The sequence below is a fragment of the Globicephala melas genome, chromosome 2 (genome assembly GCF_963455315.2).
Source record: "Globicephala melas chromosome 2, mGloMel1.2, whole genome shotgun sequence".
In the NCBI taxonomy this organism is placed as follows: domain Eukaryota; kingdom Metazoa; phylum Chordata; class Mammalia; order Artiodactyla; family Delphinidae; genus Globicephala; species Globicephala melas.
This window is the reverse complement of record NC_083315.2, coordinates 60,835,741-60,855,273: the sequence shown is the minus strand read 5'-3', so window position 1 is coordinate 60,855,273 and position 19,533 is coordinate 60,835,741.

Below are 19,533 nucleotides of genomic sequence, written 5' to 3'. Positions count from 1 at the left end.
TGGATTCCAGGGTGTGAGGGCTGAGCTGCAAGCCCTGGGCTCCTGAAAAGCCGACACATTCCCAGCCCACTGCGATCCAATGTGTGGCTTTCGTAAGAATTTTAAAAGGCTATCGCCTCTGGGCAGATGCAGCCCCTTGGCAGATGGTACCTTTGTGCCAAGCAAGAGGTGCCCAGTGTGGGCTGCACTTCAACCACCATCTCCTCCTTGGCCAAGCCCCAGCACATACACCACATGACCATTCCCAGCGGTCCTGCATAATTCCCAGCATGAAGGGAAACTACAAAGGTGACAAGTCAATCTTGAAACCCACAAGCAGCCAGAGATGAGTCTCCCTCCTGCATCCCCCTCCTCTTCTGGATCAGGGGCCCAGAGCTACCAGGGACTGGACGGTGACGGGGAAGCACGGGGCGGGGGCAAGCTTGCCGGGCCTAGGGAGTCAGAGCAGCTGGCTCACAGGCCCAGGCACAAAGCCTGCTACATCCCGTCTCCTTGGAAGCCGGGTGAAAGCAACCCTAGGAGGAAGGCGCAACAGAGAGTAGAATTCATGTCCAAAAAAACTGAGGCCAAAAGAGGTTAAGTGACCTGGTCAAGATGACACAGCTAATAAGAAAATGGTGGATAGCGAGAGGCAATGTCACAGGGCAGTGAAGGTACCAGGCAGACCTAGGGTTCATCCTGGCCCTGACCTTGGCCATTCACTTCACCTTTCTATCAGTTTGTTCATCCATAAAATAAATAACAGCTACTGCTCCTCCTAGGATTAAAGTCGGCAGCACATGTAAAGTACTTAGTAACAGCTCTAGAAACTGGGACTAAAACCCCCATTTCTTGCTCAGGGAGAGATGTGGACACACTGCGGAGCTCCTCAAGAGATGAAAAAGTTCAGGATGTTAGAAAGCTGTACAAGTACCGGGCCCGCAGACCTTAGGAAGAAGGTTCAGAGAGGCGTGCCTTCCACAGCTGTAGGAGCCCTGCAGGACCAGAGTGAGTATGGCCTGCGGGGCTCACAGACCCTCCCCACAAGCTGCTCTTAGCCAAGGCCACGTCCCCTGCCCAGGGCAGCTCCACCCAAGAACTGCTCAACACGGGTCACGGGCCAGCTCTCTGCCACCTGGGGTGGCTCTACAGGGCCACATGGAATCATCTGTGACTCCACAGCGGTTCGGCTGCCTGGTCTGCCCACCTCTGCTGCCTTTACTCCCTACAGGTGAGGGGCACTCCCCACTCAAACCCCTCCACGCAAACCTTTACTGCTAAGTCTGCTTCCCAGGTGTATTCATTTCCTCTGGTGCTGTAACGAATCACCGCAAACTTCGTGGCTTCAAACGACATCCATTTATTCTCTTACAGCTCGGGAGGCCAGAGGTCCAAAATCAGGTCTCACTGGGCTAAAGCCAAGGTGTCAGCAGTGTTGGTTCCTCTTGGAGACTCCAGGGGAGAATCTGTTTCCTTGTCTTTCCTAGCTTCTGGAGGCTGCCTGAATTCCTTGGCTGGTGGCCCCTTTCGCACATCACTCCAACCCCTGCGTCTGTTGTCATGTTTCCTACTTCCTCCTTTGACCTGCTTACCTCCCGCTCATAAGGACCCTTGAGATTACATCTGGGGTCCATTGGATAATCCAGGGTAATCTCTCCATCTCAAGAGCCCTAACTTAATCACAGCTGCAAAGTCCCTTTTGCCATGTAAGGTGACATTCACAGGTTCCGGGGATTAGGACGTAGATATCTTTTTTTTGGCGCAGGGTGGCGGGTCCAAACCTAAGAAAGCAGCCTTCTTCCCTTAAGCTGGAGGCCCACTGTGACACTCCTCCTCTCCTTCCCAGCATCCTCTGTGACACTCCCCGGCAAGGGCAGTCTGATCCACCAAAGGATGCTGGCAGGGGTCTGGCTATGAAAGGATTGCTTCTGGCGGCAGTGGATCCCTAGTCTTGAGGGCGTGTGATATCCAGTTACCAGGAAGGTGTAAGCAGGCTAGGAAGGCTTTGAAGTCCAGGAATGCCTGCCCCCTCTTTCCTCTACCTCTAAACATCCCTCATCGTTCCAGGCTTGGCTGCCTCAGCCCAGGCACCACAGCTGTCTCCTCTCTGACTCTACCACGCTTCCTGATGCCTCCACTGGTGTATGTCCCCAGCCTGCTCCCTGCATCTGTCATTGCACGGCTGCACTTCCCTAGACTATGCAGACAGGTCCTCCTTTTCTCACCTCCTTGATGCCTGACATGGGGTCTGTTCCCCTGGAGAGCAGAGCCCCGTCTGCTTCCAATCAATCAAATAAATGCTTGCAGAACTGGTCATGGCGAGCCAATCCGTGATGCCCAAGGAGAAATATGGAAGCGCAAGGTGTCAGCTAGGGCTCGGGCTGTTCAGTCTGAGTCGGTGCAGGCTGGGCGGGCTGCTGCTGCTCCTGTAGACCCACCTGCTTGCTCTCCTGGGCTCTGAGCAACTCCGCGGTCTGCATGTAGCTCACCTTTTCCCCAGCCCCAGGGGCCTTGCAACAGTTCCCCTGTTGTCCCCGTACTTTTTGTAATAATTTATATTCTCTGTATCGTCTCTCATTCTTCCCATAAGTCAGTCCTCTCTGGCTTCTGCCCCTTTATTCCTCTGAAACTGCCCTCCCCAGAGTCACCAACGACCCCCGTGCTGCCCAATGCAAAGGCAGCCGTCGAAAGGCACTGGCCACATGGGCTTCTCTGCCACTTCCCAGCCTGGGATCCAGGTCCGAGGCATCTTGGTCTCTCTTCATAAGGGCATTTTCTGACCCTGGACTGAACTTGGCACCCACGTGGGTCAGATTGGAATGCCAGGGGCATTGACACCCCAAGAGCAACCCTCCACCAACAAGGAATGAACTGTGGTGGATGAATAACCCTGCTTCCCACCCTTGATTGGACAGTTCTGAGGCGCGTTCCATACGTCAGAGGGGCCCCATCGGGCCGGGGCTCCAAATGCCCACAGCAGTAGCCTGATCATTAACACATGCTTTCTCCGCTTTTCTCCATCCTGTCTAGCTCCCTACTCCCTCACCTGCTTCCTGGAATCACCTGGCAAACAAATGACTTCACCCAAGTCCTTGTCAAGAGGCCTGTTTTCACGGAAACCGAACTAAGGCAACAGATCACATTACCCTCCTCACTGCCTTCCAGAAAAGACCGGGCTCCTTCAAAGCCCTCCAGGACCCGGGCTCGTGTCTGCCTGCTCTGCACCACTCTCACCTTCCCCAGCCTCAAACTTCACTCTGGTAACACTGAACTGCTCGTGGTCACCAGCACCACCCACAGCAGCTATGTCCCCCGCGACCCCATCCCCACGCGTGGTCTGGCTCCTGCCCTCTGCTGGGAATGTGCTTCCGCCCTCTCTTGTACCTCGGCCTTCTGCTCAACGCAGGTATTTCATCTTGGAAGGCTTCCTTAGCGACTATGGAAGTCAATCCTCCGGCTCCCTGCCCCACCCTAAGGTGAGCATACTGTGAAGCCAGCTTCAAGGAAGTAGCAGCCAGGATGGAGTGAGGTGTTGGCCCAGAGCCGAGCCCCATCATGCCCCGTGAGACCTTGCCCTGGGGAGGCTGCAGTGGGCTGCTCTGTGGTCAGCCCTGTCAGCAGCCCCCTCCTAGGTCCTGCAGGCAGCAAGGAAGCCCCTTGCACCCCCTTGCCTGGAGGTGTGCTGAAATCAGCCGGCACTGACTCGGAAGAACCAAACTTGTGCATCTCTTCCCAATTCTGCATTCAGTGACATTGTGCTGGTAGCTTGGAATCAGCCATGGTGAGAGTATTAACACCATGGAAATTGGAAATGCTACAAGGCAAGGATTTCGTTTTCTTCAGAGAGCTACCACTGCCTTTGCCCCATCCCCACCCCCTGCCACCTGTGGCTCCCAGGTGTAATGGAATCCTGAGTGTGTTTGTGGGTTCATAGCACAGGTTCTGACCCTGATTTCCCTCAAGAGGCAAGGCAGAGTCAGCTAGATGGAGGGAGGTCAACTGGGCAGCATGGTGCCAAGAAGCCAGGGACCAGCGTACAGCTGGGAAAGCAGAGCAGGGAGGAACTGGGGCTGGAAGAAAAGGCCAGGGGTGTGTGTGTGTGTGTGTGTGTGTGTGTGTGTAAGTGTGAGAGAGAGAGAGACGCCAAGGGGAACAGAGAGACAGCAAAGGAGAGACAAGGAGGGGAGAGACATGGAGAGATAAAGCAAACACAGACAAAGCAAACCAAAAACACCAAAGAAGGGAAGAAGACAGAGTGGGACAAGGCGAATGGAGACAGAGGCAGAAAGGCGAGGAAGACAAACCGAAATGGGGAAAGCCAAGGGCCGAAATTGAAGAATCTGGGGACAGAGGTGAAAATTGGGAAGTGACGAGCAAAGACAGCAGCACGAGAGGACCCAGGAGGGCAAGCAGGCCCAGGCCTAGCTGACGATGAAAACTGCTCCCACCGTTTTGGGCTCCTGGTGCACGGGGTGGGGGGGGCAGCCTGCTACCGAGGCCCGGAGAACCAGGTTCCCACGCCGCCCACCCCAGCCAGGTATGAATACCTCCTCAGGTGTCAATCAGCTCCTCGATTCAAAGATGCAAATGTTTGGGCTTCGCTGGTGGTGCAGCGGTTGAGAGTCCGCCTGCCGATGCAGGGGACGCGAGTTCGTGCCCTGGTCCAGGAGGATCCCACATGACGCGGAGCGGCTGGGCTCGTGAGCCATGGCCGCTGAGCCTGCGCGTCCGGAGCCTGTGCTCTGCAACGGGAGAGGCCACAACAGTGAGAGGCCCGCGTACCGCAAAAAAAAAAAAAAAAAAAAGATGCAAATCTTTGATTGCTTCTTCAATTTAGGCATTAAATCCCTCAGTAATTCAATAATACATTGCCCAATCACTCACAGGACACAGGACGGGACAGGAGATTTTTAAATTAGGTAAAAAAAATATTTAGGCAATTAAATTGCTAAGTGATCTGATCGTTGCTGAAAGAAATTCCCTCAGAAACGCACCCTTGAGTTTTTTATTCTCCCCTGTTAAACTGACCTGTGGAAGGAACGTGCAGATTTAGGGGTCTGCTTGCCGGCTCTTCCCAGCTGAAACCAGCACATCCTTGAGGTAGGGTCCCTGGATTCATGCCCTTCCCCTTGCTGGGTGGTGTGCTGAAGTCTGCTGGTGCTAGCTCAAAACAACAAATTTGCACACCTCTTCCCAGTTCTGCATTCTGTGCAGGAGGTTGGGAGGCTGAAATTGGTCATGAGGCCGGGGGCGGGCGGGCAGTGGTACCATGGAAGTTGGCAGCTGCTACAGGCCAGGGCTTCCTCTTCTCCTCAGAAAGCCACCATTGCCTTCACCCACCTGCTCCACACCCAGCAATCTACGGCTCCCAGGGGAGCTGAACTGCGAGCCCTCCTGTGGGTTTAGAGCATTTGCCCCAGGTCCTGGCTGTGAGCCCCCTCGGGGGCAGAGCAGAAGCCCTGTGGAGGTGGTCAAAGAGGGCAGCTTGGTGTCTATGTGGACCTGCTGGGGCCTGTCCCAGGGCAGGCCTGTCCCCGAGCCTCCCCTCAAGGCAGTGCGGTCTAGAGGGAAGAGAACTCAGACAAGGAAATCCAGGCCCAGCAAGGGGAGTCCCTGGCCGTGTGTCGCGTGCAATGTGGCTGGGTGTGGGTGGGGCACAGGCAGGTCTCCTGTGCTCCAGCTTCGGGGCCTCTCTTGCAGCCTCAGCTGCTCAGACTCAGAGTCCCAGAAGGGTCCTGGTGCTACTTCTACATAGAAAAGTATTGTTATTTATATCAGGAAGGTGTGCCCTGGTGCCTGGTGGCCCTTTGTGCTGCCCACCTTGAAGGATGTGGTGGGTAGGTAAACGGGGGGACCTAAGTGGGGAGAAGGGTGGAGAGAAATCTCAGAAAAGCATCTCAAGTGTTGCACTGGGGTGAGAGACCCTCCCTCTTCTAGGTCTTTCCACCCAAGTTGTCAGTAAACTCCAACTTGTTCTCTGAGTGAGTGAAACCTGAGGGGGAGGGGCAGTTTGAAGAGAAGGATGAGGGACCAGTCGCATCAGTTACACAAGGACGGGACAACGTGGTTGAGGAGGAGGGCAGACGGGGACAGAACCGCAGACATGGGAGAAGAAGGCAGGAACTTCTCTCTCTAGTCCTCTGGGAAGCAGAGTGCTTGGGAAAACCAAGCCCAAGGCACATCCACAGCAAGTGCCTCGATCTTCCCTTGTGAGAAAGAAGAGGGATGTCTGGGCCCATGAGGAGGGGCAACTGAGGTCACGTAACTCAAAGGGGCTAACCCCAACCATCCAGCAGGTGGCTGCAGTGCTTTGGATCTGAGCTTTGCCAAACGTTGGTCTACAGATCCCCCCTCACCCCCAAGCTGGAATGGCTCACAGGCCAATATCATGTATGTGGAGAAGACAATCGGAAAGGCCTGGAAGACTCTCCTCTGCAAGCCCTGTTCTCTGTCCCACCAGCCGCGATATAGTAGGGACTCCCCTTCAGAAAGAAATCTCCAACCAGCCATGGTTCCATGCAAAGCTGGCCACAGAGACCCAACTCTGAGGGCAAGAAGCCAGGCCAGTCAGGTGGGCACCTCATTCCCATTCATTCATATTCTCTCTCTCTCTCCCTCCTCCCAGCCAATCTGGGTCCTCACTCTCCATCAGCTAACTAGCCCATAGCAAACAGCTAAATATAGTCCCTTATTCCCTGAATCCCAGAAACCGCCACTGTCCATCAACATTCATTTCTCAGTCATTCCAGCCACGAGCCAGCTGCTGCTCCTGGAACCTCACTGGCTGCTCTCAAGCCCATTTTTTTAGGGGGGTGGGGGGTGGGGGGGAGTCTGCATGTAACGAAAACACAAGTTTGAGAGGGCAGCTTTAGAAGGTGTGAAACCGGCATGGACTTTGGAATCAGGGAGACAAGGGTTCGAATCTTACCTTCACCACTTCCTAGCTGTGTGACCTCAGGCAAGTTACTTAACCTCCCTGAGCTGCCTCATCCTCATCTGTATAATGGGACTAATACTGCCTGGGTCACAGTACCAGCTACCAGCACAATGTCACTGAATGCAGAATTGGGAAGAGATGCACAAGTTTGGCTCATCTGAGTCAGTGCCAGCTGATTTCAGCACACCTCCAGGTGTCCTGACTAGGACAGAAACTAGAATTATAATACCTGCCCAGAAAATGGTGTTATTGAGGTCTGTAAAATCAGTGGCTTTGTTATGGACAGAGTATCTCTCCCTATGCCCTGACCTGGGACTTCCTCTTTGACACTGGGAGAACCAGACACACACACACACACACACACACACACACACACACACACCCACCCCTACACACACACGAAGGCATGTGCACATTTATCGGCTCCGAGTACAGGCGCACAGAGGACGGGCTGACTGACGCAAGAGGAATGGTCAGGGAGCATGCGGTACCCACCACCCTGCCAACCTGCCTCTGCTCTCCCCTCCAGGGCCGGGCCTGGGACCTGGATGTGTGAAGAAGCTTTGGCGCCCTCTGCTGACGACGGTGCTACCTGCAGCCCACATCTGACCTAGCTAGAGCCCGTGTAACAGGCCCTGGGTGCCTGGGGGAACTCCTCTCCCTCTAGCGCAGGAAGAGGGAAAACCAGAAACGAGGAGAAAGAAAGGCAATGCGGGACAAAAGGAGAAGGGAAGAGTGGAGCCTGGGCCCCTTCTGTCCCCAGAGCCATCAGGATGGAGGATCAAGCTATGCGGCCCCTCCATCAACCACAGCAGTTGCTCATAGCAGAGTCACCTCTTCAGATGCTCACCTTCTGGAGACCTCATGGTGACACCACAAGTCCCCAGGGAGTTTCTCAGGCTCTGTCTGTGATGCCCGAAAGTCCATAACGGGCCAGGAAGACTTTTCTACTTTCTCTGGAAATGCCAAGGCTCAGACCTTCAGTCTTAGAGGCAGGAGAGCTGAATGGTAAAAACTTGTGGACTTGGGAGCCAGACAGACCTGGGCAGAGGGCCAGTACTGGCCCTCACTAGCCACGTGCCCTTGGGTTCCTAATCTTTCCAACTTAACCTCTGCACCCTCATCCTCGAAATGGATGGAAATAATACAGCTGCTGTGATGATTCAATGAAAACTCATAGAGAGCACAGCCCACGGCCTGGCACATAGTAAGTGGGCAATAAATGCGAGCTATTATGATTTCTGTGATTGTTCCCCTTGCCAAGGGCTTCCTGAGGGGTGAAGGCCACAGTGTCATCAGAACTTCTGCAGCTTGTGTGGCACCCTGGCAGGTGGAGGGATGGTGGGGTCGTCAGAGCCCCATCCTTACACAAGACCACAGTGTCGAAAGGTCAGATGCCTGCCGGGAACACCAGCTGTGAATGCCTGATGGTACCGATCCTCTTCTTCCTGGGATGGGCCTTCCCTGCTCCTCTGCGGAGCTGCCCTCCCCAACCAGGCTGACTGTCCAGGGTGTGTATCTGGCCTGACCCGACCAGTGAAGCCGTCCTCTGGGATTTTTAGACTTGGGACCACTGAGAGTCAGTTCTCTCTTGGGACACAACCTCCACGTTACAACACCTGGAAGCCGTCAGTGGCCATATTTTCTGTCTTCTGGACAAAACCTGTGTACAGTGAGAGGAAAGAACGAGGCTGACCTGCAGCAGGAAGGAAAAACGAGGGCTGGGAGAGGGCTGGTTCCAGATGTCACTCGTGCCCACCTGCATCACCAGCACTCCCCTGACTCAACTACTGAACTCTTACTTAGATTCTGTGAGATGCTCCGGGATCCCTCTTCTACATAAGTCCCCACTTCTACATAAGCTAACATGAGTTGGGCTCCTGTCCCTTGCAAGCAAAAGGACAAGACATGCTCCTTGACCCCCTCGGTCCCCAGCCGATGGGCCTCCCCTCTCTGTCTCCACTCACAGAAGCTCCCATCCCCTTTTATACATTCCTTACCCCCAAAATGTTCCAAAGCTGTTTTTTTCCCCTTTTGCTTTTAAGAAAGAGATTTTCAAATGTAACACATTCATTGCAGAGTCTCGATTTGTTGGGGTATAAACATGAAATTGTTTTCTAACAACTAACCCCCCCTCACCCAGCTGTGTCCTGCTGAAAGCCCCTTTCCCGCTGGGCGGCAGGGCTCTTAATGACATCTTGGTTGCATCGCACAACTCCCCTACCATTTTCATCTACTGGAACAGTCTCGTTTCAGCAATCAACACTCAGTCCTGTTCATCTTCCCCGGCAGAGCTGAGACCCCAGAGTGAGAGGGAATCCGGCTCTAGAGCCGTCTTCCTCCTCTCTCTTCTAGGGATTTCTGGGACTGGGGGGCCAGGAGAGGGGTGTGGAAGCAAATCTCACAAGCCTGTCCTCTCCTGGCTGCATTGCCACTGCTTCTCTGGCTACTCCGACCCATCCTCTGTTCAAAAGCTGACGCTCTAGGAGGGCCCGTGCATTTCTTGAAGCCTTAGAGCAAGGCCCTCCTGGGTGAGGCACCAGCATGTCAGCTTGAGCCCAGCTACCTCCCACAGTGCTCTGTCTCCCCGCCCTGCCATCTGTCTCCTATTTCCCTTTCCCCTCCCCAGGCAGTCTGGAGGTATATCACAGAGTCCACAGATGAAGCAGACACCCACCTGCGGATGACAAGCTTGTCTCGCCTTACAAGAAATTCCCTGTGGCTTCAGGGAGGAAAAGCACCCGGCCATCACCCCGCAAGAGGGGAGAGAGTAGCCTCGGCCACATGCGCTGCACTCCCCACGTGGCAAATGACTCTCTCCCACCTGGCTCCTCTTCCAGGCACTGTGGGCCGTCACGGTGCTGAGGAGAGAAGAGCCAGTCCAGCCCCCTTGCGAGCCCTGTGGAAGAGAGATGGTGTGAGCTCCCGGCACTCCCTGGTGACTCTCTGAATGTAGGGACACAGGGTCCCTGGTATCTTCTGTTCTCAGTTTGGGGTCTTAGCTGCATCCGGAATAAGACAAGTCCCACACAGCGGCGTGTTGCAGGGCTCTCCTCCCTCCCAGAGCCCAGCTGAATTGATCAAAAGAATATAAAAGAAGGGAAAGCCCAAATAAATAAATATATAAATACATTATTTTAAATTGAATTTAAAAAAAGAAGGGCAAGGCCGAGTCGGCTTGGAAGCCGGGGGAAGCACATTCCCGTGACAGGAATGCTGAGGATGTGCGGGAAACATGCCCGATCCGGATTGAAGGGAGACCCCGAGGGCCGCTTCACAACTCCGGTTTCTGAGAAACTGGAGAAACTTCCTTCATGAGAAATAAGCAGATGAGATCCTGGCAGCATTTGCCAACTGCCTCTGAACTTGGAGGGCAGGTGGTGGGACGTGGGGCTTGCAGAGAATATGTCATTCGGAAGCCCTTTCAGTGCTGCGGATCAACAGCGTTTGGGAGGAGCTGACTGGGAGGCCTTGGGGTGCATGTGGTTGCTAGGCCAAGTGGACAACCGGGGGGAAGCTCTGAATCAGTGTCTCCCTCATACCACGTTTCTCCTTCCCTGACGGGGTGGGCGCAAGTCTTATCATGGCTGCATCAATTACCTAGAGGAGTAGCCTAGCGTATAGCTGGCCCCCGGTGCAGAAGTAAGATTCCCCACTGGGTCAGCCCCCAACCAACTCCCATTCTTCCCCCCAGCTAGATCCCTGAGCTGGTAATGGCCCTTGGAAGGCTCTGCTCGAGTGGAGAAAGAATAGGACACACACACACACACACACACACACACACACAACAGCCAACAAGACCCACAGGTCAACTCTGGAGATGAGTGGGGGGACATATGACACGGGGACATATGACACACACACACACACACACACACACACACACACACTACAGCCAACAAGACCCACAGGTCAACTCTGGAGATGAGTGGGGGGACATATGACACGGGGACATATGACACAACTCTGGAGATGAGTGGGGGGACATATGACACGGGCAATTTGTCTTCACAGCCAGTTGGTGACGTGAGTTTGCATTTGCCTAAAAGATGACCGGACAGCTGGGAAAACATCCAGGTGGATGGTGAGCTCAAGAGAATCCATTTCTTTCCCTCTTGTTTTGGGGAAAATAATAAGATTTGACACAACATTCATTTTTTAAGGAGGAGTAAAAGCAAACACCCACCCATACGCGCACACATACGCTTGCAAACACACAGAGTCTTTGCAAAGATTCTGTATCATGAAGGGAAAAGAACGAGTCCCTCAAAGGGCAGAGGAAAATAATTCCTTTGAAAAAGATTTATCACAGACACATAAATAACTTTCAGACCACATCTGCTTTGTGTGCGCTTCATTTAAATAAAATGTGAACTCTAAGAAAGGAGAGTGGAAAAACAAGACGGGAAGAATGAAATGAGAAGGCTGCTGGCTGAGAGGTAGGTGCAAATCAGAAGCAAACCGTATAGGAGAAAGAAAGAAAGGCTGTAAAGAGACTACAAAGGCAGCAGCAGGATTTAAAATTGCATTACGATGGTAAAGCACAGAACTGAAACTACAAAAGATTGAATCTGTAAACGTGGAGACAGACATGAGTCCTCTGACAAGGCAGAGGAAAAGCCCAAAGGGATAAAAACAAAGGGAGAGACCACAGTAGACATCGAGACCAGAAGAAGAAACCAAACAGATGAAACAAAAGCAAGAATCGCAAAAGAAGAGGATACTCATGAGCTGGCGGGAAGCCTGAGCCTATACATTCAAATGGTTCCTTTTTATCTAAGTCAAATTAATTTTAAAAAAACAAAACAAAACTTAGAAATACCATGCAGGATTTTGTCCATTTTAAGGGTAAAGAAATAATCCTATAAGCACCCATGCAGAGGGGAAAATGGGAGAAACATCTACAACATTCCTGAATAATGTTTAATTGGAAGAGAGTTTCCATTCCATGGAATGTTGGGAAGTACTTATGTTGGAGAAAAAAACTTCTGTCATAAAACAAACTTGGGAGATGCAGAGTGAAGCAAAACAAGACAAGATCCTATACTGAAGCTTTCTCAGGGCTTTTAAAGCATTTGTGAAATTAGTGATATTAGCAAGCACAGTTTTCCAAGCTTATTTAACGATAAAACCCATTTCCATTGACTCTGTGGAAAGACGGGTGCTCTGTGGAACACACTTTGGGAACCGCGCTTCTACAGAATTTTGAGAGATCACAATGTTGTAGCCTAAAATTCCAACACTCTGCCAGGGGCACTCATGCACGAAGACAACAGAAAAAGACTTTCCTGCACTCCAGAGCTTAGGATACATGCCACGTGTTGTTCTACCTTTCACGGGGGAGAATCCTCAGGGATGCCCTCTTAGCAAGCAGGAAAGAATCAAAATAAGCAAAATCATAGTAAACAAACAAACAAAAAATCAGTATGGGGAAGCTGTCGTATAAAGACGTGGAAGTGAATATTAAAAACTTGTCAGACATATGATTATGGATGTATCCGTCAGAGCCCAGTCACGAGACAGAAACCACAGTAGAAGCCACATCCTTCCCTGTCTAGTCCCAGGCCCCAGGGGGCTGACCCCACAAACCACATTCATCCCCCAGGCTTCCTGATCTTCCAGCTTCTGGTTGGATTCTGACAACAGGGCGCAGGGCAGGAGCCTGGAGGGCGGAAGGCGAGAAGCATTGCTATATTCTTCCTGCTCCCTCCCCACTTTAGTGCCCTCTCTCTGGCAATAGCAGTGTCCCCAACCTCAGCTCTTGCCTGGACCTATTCTCCAAGGTGCCAGCTCTCTCTGGGTTCCTCCCTCGTCCCCGCAGCCCTGGGGATGGTGGTGTCTCCCCACTAGTGCTAATTTCTGGGTGCCTCACTGTCCCTTGTTTGTTTCCTTCACCTTATCCACACTTCTATAGGGAGTCCCTTCATTAAAGTCTCTCTCTTTAAACCATTTGGGGGGAATGTTTCTTGCCAGGACCCTGACTCACACACTTCGCAACTCTTTTGTAAACCCGGAATAACCCTAATACTAAAACCTGACAAATGGCACAAAGAAAAACAGAACGAATGAACGAGTCATACACTAGTCTCTTTTATATAGATATAAAGTCCTAATAAAAATTTAATCAAAGTCCAAAGCAGTCCAAGAATGTATCAAAAGAGTGTGTCCAATGCTTTCACCATAAGCATCTTTGTCCCAGAAATCTTTGCCGAAAGCATTTTTGCTGCATAACTAATGGGCCGTAAGGCGATTTTGCTGAGAAAGATCAAATAACTGGTTGACCGTTTTTGGTTTGACAGTTTGCTTTCCACGGGTTGAAATGTGTTAGCATTTCTTCCACTTAGCTGCGTTATTGACAGCTTTATGGAGCTGACAGATGACGATGATTTGCACCAAGAGTTGGTTTCTTATTCTGAAACACACTACACTGGAGGAGAAAGAGGGCTCGAGGGCCTTTGAAGGTGCAGAGTTGAGCCCACTTTTCCCACACAAGCCTGGAAGGATGATCAATGGACAGGGGACATTATGGCAAGAACTAACGACAGGGTAGAGAGAGGCTTTCACGGCTCAATACAGGGCTCAGGTACAAATACGACTTGGAAACGGATACCTCTCCTAGTGAAGGAAGAAATTTTAGCCAGAAGGAAAAAGAGCGATGCCAAATGAGAAGTCAACAAGTGAAAGTATAAAATATTATGAATGGGGCTTCCCTGGTGGCGCAGTGGTTGAGAGTCCGCCTGCCGATGCAGGGGACACGGGTTTGTGCCCCAGTCTGGGAGGATCCCACGTGCCGCGGAGCGGCTGGGCCCGTGAGCCATGGCCACTGAGCCTGCGCGTCCAGAGCCTGTGCTCCGCAACGGGAGAGGCCACAACAGTGAGAGGCCCGCGTACTGCCAAAAAAAAAAAAAAAAAAAGCTTAGTGGTTTAAAACAACAGCATTTATTATGTCACAGTTTCTGTGGGTCGGGAATCTGTGTATGGCTGAGCTGAGTTCTCTGTCTCAGGGTCTGTCACAAAGCTATGATCAAATAGTTAGCCAAGACTGTGGTCTCATCTGAAGGTTCAGATGGGTGAGCTCACTCACATGGCTGTTGGGCTGAGGGCCTCAGTTCCTTGTTGCACAGGCTTCCCATAAGGCAGCTCACAACATGGCAGCTGGTTTTATTAGAGCAGGAAAATGAGAGAGCCCGAGAGAGAAAGAGAGCTCCAGCAGGACAGAAGTCACAGTCTTTCACAACCTAATCTCAGAATTAACATCCCATCACCTTTTTCCACATTCTATTCACTAGAAGCGAGTCATTAGGTCCAACCCACACATAAAGGGAGGGGATTATACAAGGGAGTGACTACCAGGGATCATTGGGAACCATTCCAGAAGCTGCCTACCACAGATGCCATTGCCATGTTTCATGAAAAGAAGCACCAAACACATATATTCATCTATAAAACTTGACTGAAGAACAACAATTAAAAAGACCTTAATAATAGAAAGATACACCGTTACTGAATGGAAACACTCAGTGTTGCGAAGAAGTTAATTATCACTACATTCATCTATAAATTTAATCCAATTCCAATTCCCAGAGGGATATTTTGTTTTATTTTTGTTTAACTTGGCAACAAAAAAAAATCTAGAATTCACCTAAATGACAAGCGCAAAAAGTAATTTTTGGCAGTCCAGTGGTTAAGATACCGTGCTTCCATTGCACGGGGCACAGGTTCAATCCCTGGTCTGGAAACTAAGATCCCACATGCTGCACGGTGCGGCCAATAAATAAATAAGTAAATAAATAAATAAATAGGACTTGTACTCTCAGTTAATAACCCTTGTTCAAAAGTCACAATTACTAATATAGGGCATATCAGTGTAAAAATGATCTGATAAGCCAATGGAACGGAACAGAAAGCCCAGTCAAACAGAAGAATATTCAGTATGTGATAAAATGGACTTTCAGGTCACTAGGAATTCATTTATGGATTAATTTATGATTCATGTTGGGACAGTGGCTTAATTTGTTTTAAAGTTGTGTTCTTACCTCTCACCACATATGAAGATAAAATAGATTAAAGAGTTAAATAAAAAAGTGAAATGAAATTATAAAATCTTGAAATTTAATCGAAAATGTATACATTCTTGATGAAGGCAAAGGTCATACAATGATAAAGTCTGAGATCATAAAGGAAAAATCAATAATTTGACAGCTTAAAAATGAAGCACTTCAGTATATCAGGAAAGTATTAAAAATACTGATGCAAATGACAAACTTCAAAAATTACTTGCACAATATGTGACAAAGTGATACACAAAAGGATGCTAAATATACTACATTTTATAAATCAATACTAAGCAGATGAACATTACAACAGAAAATAGTCAAAGAATAAGAACAGGAAATTCACCATTTATTCATTTATTCAACAAATGTTTATTGAGTGACTCGAAGGTCACAGAGTCAGCACAATGATTCACCTTTATTCAGGACAGTCACTCTGTTCTTGTCTGTTTACGTGTATCACTCTCACTAGACTGTGAGCTCTTTGGGGATCCCGCAGCCAGCACGGGGCCTGCAGGCAGCAGGCACCCAGGGAACATGCTGACTGAATGAGTGGACAAATGGAGGAATAATTGGGAGAAACAGATGAGGTGGAGTAAGAGAGATGTGAAAGAACAGAAACGAATAGCAGAGACTGCAAGCCACTGTAACGGAGGGAGATGGAGAAAATGAATGAATGAAAGAATGAATGAGAAAATGGGGAGTATTGAAAAAAGAAACAAAAAAAGGTAGAGTAACCCAGAAAGACCCAAATGGAAGTTAAAGATATAGAGGCAGGAAAACAAAGGAGAGAGACAGAGAGAGAAAAGAGCCTCCCTTAACCTTGCCAGGCTGCTATTAGAAGCACTGGGTTCCTGCCTCAGTTTCTCTGCCAGTTCTCCAGAGTTTGCCACGCAGCAGCCCAAAGGACTGGCATCCTGCTTGGTCTCACCAGCTCTCTCCTTCGGGCTGGGGGCTCTGTTAGCTCCTCCCTACCGCATGCTGGCTGAGTGCTACCCACCCCCCAACCTTGACATAAGGGGCTCTCCTACCCAGCAGGCCACACCCAACATCTTCCGCAAAATCCCTCCCTGCAAGGAAGGCCCCTGGGATGATATCCCCTCTCCTGTTCCTGTAATAATGATCTTCCCTGCCTCTGCCAGCTCTGGACCCTGGGATGGAGGGATGGGGGGTGGGGGTGGGGTGGAGTGGGGTGGACAGGGAATGTTACCATTCAGCAGGCCCCAGAGCCCTGCCTGCCTCTCCCGAGGGGGAGAAAGTCAGGAAGGGGAGAAGCTGGCTGGGCTGGTGGCCGAGGGGATCAGGGGATCGAGGAGGCTTCCTGCCTCACAGAGCTTTGCCTTGATGCCCAGACGACTTTATCAACGCTGGTATTTCCAATTCCCCAGGGAACCTTGGAAGCTACAAGGAAAAACAGAGTAGGAGGTGGCCAGAGCCACCGAATTCCCCTGGGTCCTAGAAAAGGGAGGGTTCCTTCCTTCCCCCCTCTCCCCTCACCCCATTTGTCCCTCAAAAGACTCTGACCTCACCTCCCCCATTTCCGGGCTTCTCCAGAGTTCCAGCCCTGAAGAGAGGCGCTTCCAAACCAAACGCCCCCAGCCCCCTCCGAGGGCCCTTCCACGGATGCCTTCCTTGGTTCTGGGGACCAAAGCCCCCCTGCCTCCCCGACCATTGCACCAGATGTGGCTTCGGGGGAGGGGTGGGCACAGGGCCCAGCTGGCAGTGGTCACTTGGTGGTCCTTTCCCTGCAGAGTCAGCGTGTTCTGTGCCAGCTCGCCAGGCCTCCTCACTCAGCACTTCCTCCAGCCCAATTCCTAGAGGCAGCGGCTGGGGCCTGCACAGGCCAGTGCTGGCTGGGCTGGGGCTTCCATCCCCAGTTCAGCACAAATCCCGTCCATGGCCTTTCCTGAGCTGCCCACCCAGGTGCCGGCTACTGGACTCAGCAGCCAGGGATCAGGGCGGGTGGAGGAGACCCAGGCCTGTCCCATGTGGGGGACAGAGGGCAGGGGCTCCTCGGAGCTTGTCTCATCGTTTTCCCCCAGCCATAGAAACATTCTGACCCACGGTGGGCCTCCTGGTCCTTTCCTCTGCAAAGCAATAAGGCATCCCACTGCTCCTGTCCTTTCTCGGCTTCCCAAACCCTCTGCTGATTGGGTCTAAGGCCTCCTCATTCCCCCACAGATTTTCCAGAGCCTAGAGTTCTAGCACAGGGCCAAAGGACACTGGCTGTCCCATGGGAAGCCCAGCAGCAGAGCAGCCCGGTCCAGAACATATTAGATTCTTAATAAAGTCACACGCTACCAACAAGCTCTTTCAGCCCTATACCCCAGCCCTCCAAGAACGCCTGAACCTGGTTCCTAGTACCAGGGACTGGCAACAGGCCTCAACCACATGGCTAGGTCTTAAAACTGTGGGTGTGAACACAGCCTGTAGGGACTGGGCCTAGTAAGGAGCTGCCCACCGCCCCATCACCTCCAGACAGCTCAGGCCCAGCCTAGCCTGGTGACTGGAAGCCCTCATTTGATCTTAGCTCTGCATCCTTTGCACCCTGCCCAGGTCTCTCTCAGACCCCCACTCTGCAGCTTCCAATCAAAGGATGCCAGGACACCTCCAGCTCCTTGGGCAAGGCCTTGCCCTGTGTGTGGAGAGGTGGAACCAGGCAGGCTCCCCTGGGCTCAGAGATCTGAGCGGGTGTTGCCAGCAACTTTGGGAGACCCAGACTGGAAGAGAGAAGGAGGACGAGGGAGGGAGTGGAGAGGAGGGAAGAGGACAGGTCCCAGGGGTTCACCCTGAGCTGGGCACAACGAAGGATGCTGAATACAGATAAAACATATGAAAGGGGGCTTCCCTGGTGGCACAGTGGTTGAGAGTCCGCCCGCCGATGAAGGAGACACAGGTTCGTGCCCTGGTCTAGGAAGATCCCACATGCTGCAGAGTGGCTGGGCCCGTGAGCCATGGCCACTGAGCCTGTGCATCCGGAGCCTGCGCTCCGCAACGGGAGAGGCCACAGCAGTGAGAGGCCTGCATACCACAAAAAAAAAAAAAAAAAAACATATGAAAGGGACAGAGAAAATGGGGAAGGGGGGAACACCTTTGGGGATGAACCCCTCCCTTCTCTCACCAGTCCAGAGGAAAGAAAAAATAGTGGCCACATGCCTGGTACTGTGCTGGGTACTTTTCATAAAACCTCTTATTTCATCCTCCCAAATATACCACAAGAAAGGTATTACTACCCCCAAGTTATAGATGAAGACTGTAGCTCCGAGAGCCTAACGGGCTTCCCCGGGGAGCATCTGGAGGCCAGGCCAAGACCCCGGGTCTCCAGTCTCAGCAGAGATGGCTGGCAGGGCCGCAGCCCTGGCCCCAGGAGCCTGCGCAGAGGCCCAAGCTATGCTCAGAGCAGAGTTTATTCAAACAGAGCCTAACAGGAAACTTGGCTCCTCTGACTCACTCTGATTCGACCTTATTAAGAAACAAGAAAGAGCAGCAGGAGCCAGCACTGGGTAGGGTTTCACGCCAAGAGCTGGCTCCCAGGCAGAGGCCGGCTGAGCACAACAGCCTGTGCCCTGATCTCCCCACAGCTCCAAAGCCCTGAGGCAGCCCCTGTCCCCTGCCTGGCTCAGGAAGAAGGGTTCTGCCTGCTCCACTCTGCCAGTGGGGCTCCCCTACCTCACAGCCATCCCATATCCTTCCTCTGTTCCTCCTCTTCCCTTCCCCTCCCTGCCTGGGGGTACCCTGAGGCCTGTTTCCACTGCTCCTCCTCCTTTCCTGGCGCTGCTGCCCATCTGGCTGGCGGGAGGGCCCTACAGGACCCCAGGGATTCCAAGCAGCTGAGGCCAGCCCTGCAGGGGGCAGGCGGGCGGGAGGGAAAGCTTAACCCTCCTGGTCCCGGCCCTCAGCATCTGGTTCAATGTCCTGAACCAAACCAGTTGCTCTTTGCAGGATTCCTGTCTGGAGTCTGAGATCAAACCCCATACCGGGGAGCCGAGGGGCTTGTGTTGAACGGGTGCTGGCTGGACTATGAGGGTAGACAGAGGCACCGAGTCACCTGAACCGAGCCGCATCCTGAAGCACAGTGGGATGGGGGAACAAATGCCGGCTGGCAAGGATGAGGAGCCAGGGGTCCAGGGTGTCTGAGGAATGTCCACTCTGGCTGTCCCCTCCCAAGGTGGTCTCCAGGCATTTCCAAAGTAGAAGGGGAATCTGGAGAGACCAAGTTAAGGGCCGGTTCTTCCTCCTTAGTGTATAAGCACAGAGGGAAATTTCTGTCCTCCAGTTCCCATGACCAAGGTTGGAGAAGGCAGTCCAGGGGAGGCATTCAGAGTGATTTCTTGGATGCCAAAGTGTTCAAACTTCTGAGGCCCCTCTTATTTCTGCTGAGAGAATAGAGAACCTGCCAAAGCACTCTTGGCGACCATCTGGTCTGATCCCCCACTGATCAGATGTGACTGGATCAGAATGGGGAAAGGACTTGCCCAAGATCACCCAGCAACCTAATCACAGCAACTGGACTAGTCCCGTTCTCCTGACTCCCCCTTTCTGCTATGTGCTCATAGCACATAG